Below are 9,357 nucleotides of genomic sequence, written 5' to 3'. Positions count from 1 at the left end.
AAAATCTGTGTTTTAGAGAAATGGTTTACATACTGCCATGCTAAGGATTCTGGACTTACTGGATAAGCAAAGGGAAACCAGTGCTCTGGAAAGTATACTCATTGTAATATCATCTAGGTTAACAACTCCATATAATACCCTTTTGCGTAAAGCATACTGTCTAAAAATCAACTGATTGAAACTTAATGTACGTATGACATTTCTGAATTTCCTGCAGCCAGTCTATAAGTAAAGCCTAAGCACCAATGATCAGAAGATTAAAAGGCTCAAGTAGTCAAAGTGATGAATTCAATGGAAGACGTCGCTACTGTCTGATTCCCAGCAGTGCACATATTTGATGACTTCCTGCCTACTTTATAATATTGAAAAGAGAGTTCTTCCAGCAGTGATCTGCAAATTAAGAGCAACCCATTCAGCCTGTCAACAAATTAAATGGTTGAATATCATGAAGTACTTAGTCAGATATTTTACTAATACTTGCTACAAAGAGTGGATAGCTTTTCATTGTCTTTTTTTTCTTCTCCATTGTAGGAAAGGAAATGTTCCATTCTAGGAAAGGAAACTCTTTTTTTAACATTTAAAAGTTAAAATATATATGGATATATACGCATATATATATGTATATACACACACATATAGTATTCATGAAGGCAAATTATTTTGCAAGGGGAAATACGTGATTAAGAAAAAAAAATAAAAATAATCTTTTTATGTATTGAGGAAGAAAGTTGATTGGCTTGGTGAGAATTTTATTTGCCTTTTTCCTTTTTTTTTCCTGGATAACTGATAAGTAGGATGGGTCAAGTTATCCCTAGCAGGAATTTGAATCTGGCTGAAATAAGAGAATTAAGTAAACTTTAATTTATATCATGGCTTAGATAATTGATTCTAGTAATATATAATAAAACAAATGAAATCATTGCCTTATAAAATAGTACAGGATATTGTATGCTATGCTTGAAATGTATTTGTTTCAGTTTAGATATACATAGCCCAAATTTGTGTTTCATCCTTTCTTTTTAGGAATTAGTGCCCTCAAACACAAGGAACACCTTAGAAACTTCTTTCTATTGTATATTTTAAAATTAAAATGTACAGAGAATTATTCTTCTCATTATGTCAAAATTCTGCTACCCAGACTGTGGTACTCCCTACTAAGATGTCTTGAACATTTTGTTAGGCTACAAAAAGTGAACAAAATATTTTTAGCCAAAGATGTATGTAGACTCCAGTTGAAATATTCTTTTAAAACCTATAATGCTTAGTTTTATTACTATCTCCCATGACTGCTATCCTGCCCTACCTATTTTTGTATTGAATACTAAACTCTATCAGATAGTGAGCAAAGGGAAGTTTAGCTCATTGGAAAAGTCAGATGCCGTGTGTACAAGATGGCAACACAGAAATTTGAAACACGAAGGTAAAAAAGTCATTTCAATGGTTACTTTTCTCTGTGTTGTCAGCTAAAGAAAACTCACAAGGAATCAATTAATAACAGATATTATGAAGACTATGAGACTATAATGTGGCATTCAATACTTTTTGCCAAAGAAAAAAGAGAATCTGATCTTTCGATTTGGAGAATACATTTAGCTTTACTCATTTCTATCATATATTCAAATTTAATTCTAATTAATTTAGGTATATGAATCCATTAAAATATAAAATGGTATTTAACTTTTAAAACATAAAAGACCATTTTGCTTGCTTCAAAAGCTTGTAAACTTCTAAATATTTCACTTTACTGAGGCAGATGTTTCTTTGACTATCTCAGTGACTTGGTATTCTAAGATAACAAAAAAGTACACTTAGGATATACAATCATGAGACGTGACTAGCAAGTAATGTGATTGATTTGTCAACAAGCATACTAAGAACTAAACATCCAAACAAGCGTTACATTTCTAAGCAGCCACTATGGGAGATCAGACACATTTCAGTGGCGCTGCCACTGAGCAACACATTTCAAACTTCTCCTTTAGAATGTTCTCAGAAGTAATTTATGAACCATACAAAGCTCAGGCTCATTGCTTTATAAATTGCACCTCATATAGCAGCGATTTGAAGCAAAGCAGAATTGAAATATGTAATTTTCTCTTCTCTTTTATTTACAAAAAGAAACAAATGGTAAATTATTAAGCCCCCAAATAAACTGCTTTTATAAGCCTATTATTTAAATCTAGAAAGACAATTGTAAAAATAATAATAAGAATCATGATCCTTCTTTTCCCCTTAGAATTTGAATAGGGACATAATATGGACCTGCAATCAGTGCCTCACTCATGAACCTCAAGCCTGATGGTCCTGTCTGTTCTCCCAGTGACACCTTGGCAAATTCCGGTATTTTATTTCTCCTCATTCTTCTCAACCTCTCTTTATCATCTGACATTCTTGATCATCCTTGTTTCGCCCCAACATGCTGTGAGCAGCGTTCTTAAAGGAAATTCCATACCACTCTGGGTCCTTAGCCTTTCTCTGACTTACTGTGCTCTGTCCTCTTCCCCCGTTCATGTAAGTGTTGCTCTACATACAGAGTTACAAACATACTTAAATATTTATTGACTAAATAAATAGTTAAGCCCTCGGTTCTCTGCTCTGTTTTTCTGTGCTGTTTCCCTTGTTAAACGAAATGTTACATGTTTAACTGTCACCGCTTCTCAAATATCAAGTCCCACCACTCAAGCTCGCTCCGTCCATATCACTTTCTAGTTATGCAACCTCGATCAGGTTACTTAACCTGAGTCTCAGTTTCCTCATGTGTAAAATGAGGATGAAACTCTTGTCTACCTCACAGAATTATGACCAGAGACGGAACACTTAGGAGGTTTCTGATACATTTCAAGTGTTCGTTATTTCAACTGTTATTGTTTTTCCCCCAATACTTCATAACATCCTCACTTGGATGTCACACAATCAGTTCAGCATATTTTTAAAAAATATAAACACCGTCTAGAACTTGCACCAAAATAAAATGTTATTCTTTCACTTAAATTATGCAAGTACTAGAATTAAATTCTTATTTATTTTTCTCCTACCTTTAGTAGTGAAGGGTAGACAGCAATAGTTCTCTTAAGTTAATAGAGAGGCTTCATATAGATGTAAAAGCTGTGTTGTCTTGTGGTATGCTGTCAAAATGCTGTGACCTCCAATTGACAGGAAACTTAATCAAAACCGTGTCAACATACTGTGTACCCCTAAACTTTCTTATCCTACTGACTTCCCCAAACTTGCTTTTCTTTTGTTATTACCGTGATCACACGTGGGAACACCATTCTTTCGGGCACTGGGTTTGAAATCTGGTCCTTTGACCCTCTCTGTCCCATCCCTTCTTCACAGGCACCACACTACTGATGCTCACTCTTCCATCCCTCTACGATCGCCCTCGTCCAAACCCTTGGCATCTCATTCGTAGACCACTACGCTATACATCTAACTCGCCCACCTGCCCTTATCCTCACATTCTACCAATTCATTCCACACACACTTATCATGTTAATTTTCCAAAAGCAGTTTCATACTGTCTGAATAAAGTTTTATCATGCGCATCATTTTGTACACCTAATACAATTTATTATACAATGTAAACACTCAAATTTGTAGAATAAATCTCATCTCCTTACACAGAAACCCCCACTGATTGCATGATGGTAGTATTGCCCTAAGAGTCCCATACTGCATCTGAACTATAGTTCTGTGAATGTCAAATAAGGGCAAAGGATAAGAAACGAACATATACAAATACCATAAGTATGACGCCTTGGCTTAGTATATTTTCATTTTAGTCTCACACAATAACCTGTGATAAAGGTACTAACTCCATTTCAGTAGCAAAGAAGTTCAGAGACATCAAGATTACTGCTCAGCTGGAAGGATCCACACTTAGATATGAAGTCACTATCCTGGCCTCAAAATGTATGCCCATTTTATTCCATTCCTACCTTCTTTTAAGCAGTGTTTTAAAGATGAGAGTTCCTTGGATACATTAGTTTCCTATTGCTTCTGTAACAAACGCCCACAAATTGAGAGGTTTAGAACAATGCAAATTTGTTATCTTAGAGTCCAGGAGGTCAGAAACCCCAAATCAGTTTTCCTGGACTAAAATCGAAGCGTTGGCAGAGCTGGTTGCTTCTGGAGGCTCTGAGAGGAAAATCTGTTTCGCTGCCTTTTTCAGTTTCTAGAGGCTACCTGTATTCCCTGGCTTTTACCCCCTTCTCACGTCACACCAATCTCTTGCTTCTGTCCTCACATATTTTATGACTGGTTTGAACCCTCCTGCCCCTCTCTTGTAAGGACTCTTGTAATCACCCTAGGCCCGTCTGGCTAATCTAGAATCATGGACCTCCTTTTGCCACGTAGGGTCACATACTCACAGGTTCCAGGCATTAGGACATGGACCTCTTTGGGGGTCATCATTCAGCCTATTACACTAGGCATGAGCTCTGATAACGGAGCCTGAATTCCCTGAAACCAAGAGCTGGTGATAATTAGATGTCCTAGCAATACCTATACATGGCAACCTTTTGTCAAGAGGTTTTGAACATAATCAAGAATCATTTACCTAAGAAGACAGTTTATTTACTCACCTGCTCATTTATTCTGAACTTTCAGGTTGGTAAATAAAATTCATTTTTGTTCCTCCTGAACAATTAAAAGAAGCTTGAGAGGAACAGGAAGGACACATTAAATAACAATTGTACGTGTGGAAGGACTTATGAGAAAGAGTATACGTGCAACTGCATTGAACTCAAAATAGAAATGTCAATTTTTTAAAGTTTAAATGTAAAATCAGTCTACTCCTGACTCATATTTCTTACAGACTTAGCATGTTTTTTACCATGAGGGTCTTTAAATTTGGACAGTTTATTTTTCAAAATGTACTGTGTTCAAGCATATATTATAAAGTTAGTACTTCATTATTCCCCATCAGCAAAACAAGAAGTCTAAATATGTTTAATGATTCTGTTTTTGCATATCATAAGAACATTACTTAATGGTGCTTGAATTAACCAAATAAATGGAACTAACTGATGGCATCCCTTCTTAACGATACTGACTTTTTAGGCCATCTCTTCTGCTTCGATCACTCTCATTAGCCCAGGGCCACTTGCCTAGGACGTGCCCTCTGGCATTTCTATAGATCAACGAAATGGGGACGCTTCCATGCTAACTCAGGGACAAGCAGCTTTTCTGTGGTCTTCTGACTTTTTTTTTTTTTTAAGATTTTTTGATGTGGACCTTTTATTTTTTTAAAATCTTTATTGAATTTGTTACAATATTGCTTCTGTTTTGTTTCGGTTTTTTGGCCGTGAGGCATGTGGGATCTTAGCGCCCAGATCAGGGATCGAATCCGCACCCCCTACACTGGAAAGTGAAGTCTTAACCACTGGACCACCAGGGAAGTCCCTGACTCCTTTATTTCTTCTACCCTGAAAATCGTCAGTCTTTCAGGAGTGTTTAATTTACATTAAGGGTCATAAATATACACTGGTAGAATTTTGCTACCGAAGAACTCTGTCATATTGACATAAAAGCTTGATGAAACATGTACAAAACTTTTACTACAAATAAAAATACCAATATAAGTCCTTTATCTTGATAAACAGATTTAAGTATTATTATCTCAAACATCAACGCTGTATAAAGAAATATTGGCACAAAATGCATGGTTAAAATAAACTGAGAAATGCATGTTATTAAACTATAATAAATCCACAATTTTTTAAAAAGTGTGATGCCTGTGTTAGAATATTTTAGTCCATGAACAAAGCTGTTAAAATCCTTAAACATATATACTTAAAATAATAGTACTAAAAAAGAAAGTCTTCCCCAGACTTTCTGAAAATCAAAGAACAAAGGAAAATGACCTTTTAGACAGATTAAAGACCTAAAGGTGAATATTGAATTATATCTATATGTTTTTTCCCGAGTTGATTTAACCTCATGTGAACAATAGTTGTCTTGTAAACGGATCTATACGAACTTTAGAAACCACACTTTCAAATGGAATTTATTTCAGTTATGCCACAGACTTGAGGACATGTCACACTCATTCCAAGAGCTATTTGTTACTTAGAAGTTTAAGTGTTCTGACCAGTGAAAAGTTAACAGCAAAATGAAAAAAGCTGAGAATAGCATGATTTAAAGAATGCCAATTTGTAACCCAGGGGATAGGTACTTGCATACTAATTGTAATGTTCCTGCTGTCACATTCCCTTCAGCTTGAAGATCAGTCAGAAAGAGAAATTCAGCATCATCTGTGACAGCCAGACAGTGGAACAAAAAATGCCAGTGAAGTGAGCTGCTGTTTAAAGCTATTTTTGTCTCAGATGTACAAATGAAAACACTTGAGTCTTCATTAGTCTCGATGTTTTGTTTCCTTCATTTATGATAAATATGCTAATTGTTGTCTTTCCTCCTGATTTATTTTTTTCTCCTTTCTCCACTGATTCCTTCTTCTTTTCTAAAATCCATCCACAATGCATGGCTTGCCTGTACAGTTAATTCTTTATACTTGCTAAGATAAAGAAAGGCTACAAAGTGGAGAAAACCCACTGAGCTCCCTTTAGGTGAAGCTTTCCCAAATTATTAAATGTTCAGGTTAAAGACATAAGATATATATGATCCTTGCAAAAACTATTTGTTGTTGCAACATGGATTGAGAAATTTGAACATAGATATTAACTGTGGGGTAAGGCAGCAGCTGTCACTTCCTGGAGCACGCGGGCTCCTTGCGTGAATCTCTTGCTCTCCAGCCAACCGCTAATTGAGTGTGGAGAGCTCAGTTGTCAGAGCCCACATTTTTACATGCAATACAACTGGTTCTAGCGGGCACAGTTAGCAAGATAACTGGTAGCTTTCACGCAGTTCCCATCTGGCCTGGCTCTTCTCCGGACACATAATATGGGGACTGCTGGCCTTGATGGCACTCGTTTAATGAAGGAAATCAGCCAAAGCCCCATGAAACACTAAGTGTGATTTTGGCTCCAGATACACAAGTGAATTTCAAGGCAAGTCATACACACACAAAAAAATTACCCCGACTATGCACCACAATTTTACAGGAAATATATGCGAACACACAATGGAGAAGAGCCAGACAAAATCTTTGTAAAGTTCCAACTAAAATCCAAATAAAAGGGGAAAAAAAGAAAAGTGAGAGAGAGAGAGAGTGAGAGAGAGGAGGGAGGGAGAAGTACACTGTCCATTTATTTAAGGTAGCACTTGCCAAGTAAATTCAACCCAGTCAGTCTATTTTTAAATCAGCCACCCCCTCTATCCCCCAATTTTAATTCAATAGATTTTTCTTAACATTTATATAGTTGTGTTTCTAAAAATTTTAAACCTATTTGTCAGTCACATCTAACATAAGAAATGTCCTATTTTTGTTTGATAATGTACAAAATTGAAGAACCACTGTCTTCCGAAAACTTTCTATTGAGTAGAAATTACTACAGTTTAACTGTTATTTAGAGGAAATATTTGTGTGATGTGTAATAAACTCTATTACAGGAAAAACACCCTAAAATTTATTTGAAACGTTTATTACAGATGTTCCAAAACATGAACAAAGTATAAGCATATGTATATTGACTCATCCATTCCAGGAAGAATTGTAAAGAGTTTGGGTTACAAGCAGATACACCTGTGTTTGAACTGTAACTGCCTATTAATACATGTGTGATGTTACACCAGTTATTAACATTTATGTCTTCTTACTCATTGGTAACATGGGATTAAAACAGACTGTCATTTTGAAGATTAAATGAGGTAAAGTATGTGACATGATTAGCACAATGTGGTACAGATTGTAAACATTCAGTACATTGCTTTTCATTTTAGTGCTATTATAAAAATTGTCTTTCAGTTTATTCACATATAGAAATTACTCTTCCAAAGAATTACAATCAACCTCAAATTTAAAAATTTGAACAGCAAATTAATACTGTTTCTTAAAATAGTTGCATTTCACCTAACTTCTGAAAAATAAATACTGCCTTACAACCAACCCTTCCATCATATCAGGTAGTCAAAATTGAACCTCTCAAGTCAAATTTGAAATCTATTAGAAAACAGTGAGCTGAGGGCATTCCAGGCATTATCACACACCAGCAGGGGTATTTCTTCAGAGGGTTGAAGGACAACTTTTTCCTTTACAACAATGTCAGTATTTGGTGGACCTTAAATATTACTAGAATATCCTAGTATCTCCACTGATATTCTATATCTATAGAATATCTATAATATTTTAGTATATCTCCCTAATTCAAAACATTATGAATTTCTTTTTGTCCTTGGTTCTACACCTTCTCCCAGACTTTGCTCTCTTTTTTCTGTTTTTACTGCTTCCCTACATTCATGATGACACTAAGAATAGCTACCACTCATTTGAACACTTCCATTTCAAAAAGACTCCTTTACATCCAACAAGTCCTTCCCTGAATATTCCTTTTGCTTTGGGCTTAAGCAAACTCTGGCTCTCCCTGAAGGACATGGCTTGCTTTGATGCCTTCAGAATGGATGTTGTCCATTTCCTCCAATTTCACATGCTCAGGGTTGAGAGTGAGGTCCCTGGTCTGTCGCTGCCTAGTGATTCTTTGGCATCATTTCTCCTCTTTCCTCACCCAAAACACACTCTGAAGTTAACACAATTCAACTACACCTTTAGTAACCTTCTTATCACGGTCATCTACCAGCATCTTGAAAGTCACTGCACTGCTTCCATTGAAGGCTTTAATGCCTGCCACTATTTGGGGTTTGGCCATTCAGTCATTATTTATTTACATGTCCAACAAATATTTCTTGAACCAGACACACTGTTCTTGGTGCTGGATAATAACATATTTTCCTGTCAACAGACAACTTACATACAAATCGGGGAGTACATGTTCATTCTTGAACGATTCTGCCTAGATTCTACTTCTCAGGGTTTATCTTTGATGGCTGTTCCTTATTCAGAATGGGTGTACTGTGTGGCCAGACTAGGGATCAAAACTCTCTGCACTCTTCATGGACATACACTCCACAGGTACTAAGTAGAAATTTGAGTACCATGCTAACCACCAAATTTCAATCTACAAATACACACAACATTTTAAACACGTGCGTTTTAAGCAATCATATAATTTTAGCACTATTTGATAGAATCCCTAATATTTGACAGAAGACTTAATATTTGACTCACATGAAATATAATGTAAGCATTTTACAGTAACGGTTTTCATAGTGCACACAAGCTCTTCTACAGAAAATTAGATCTTATGTCGGGTCCCATTCTGCATTTATGAAAGATGGAAATGCAACCTAAATCTTTTAAAATGTCCATTTGAATGAAAAAAAAACATTTCAAAATGGCTTCAC

This window comes from Grampus griseus (assembly GCF_964374135.1).
Source record: "Grampus griseus genome assembly, chromosome: 1".
NCBI lineage: Eukaryota > Metazoa > Chordata > Mammalia > Artiodactyla > Delphinidae > Grampus > Grampus griseus.
The sequence above is the reverse complement of the archived record's forward strand: the minus strand, read 5'-3'. Positions refer to the sequence as shown.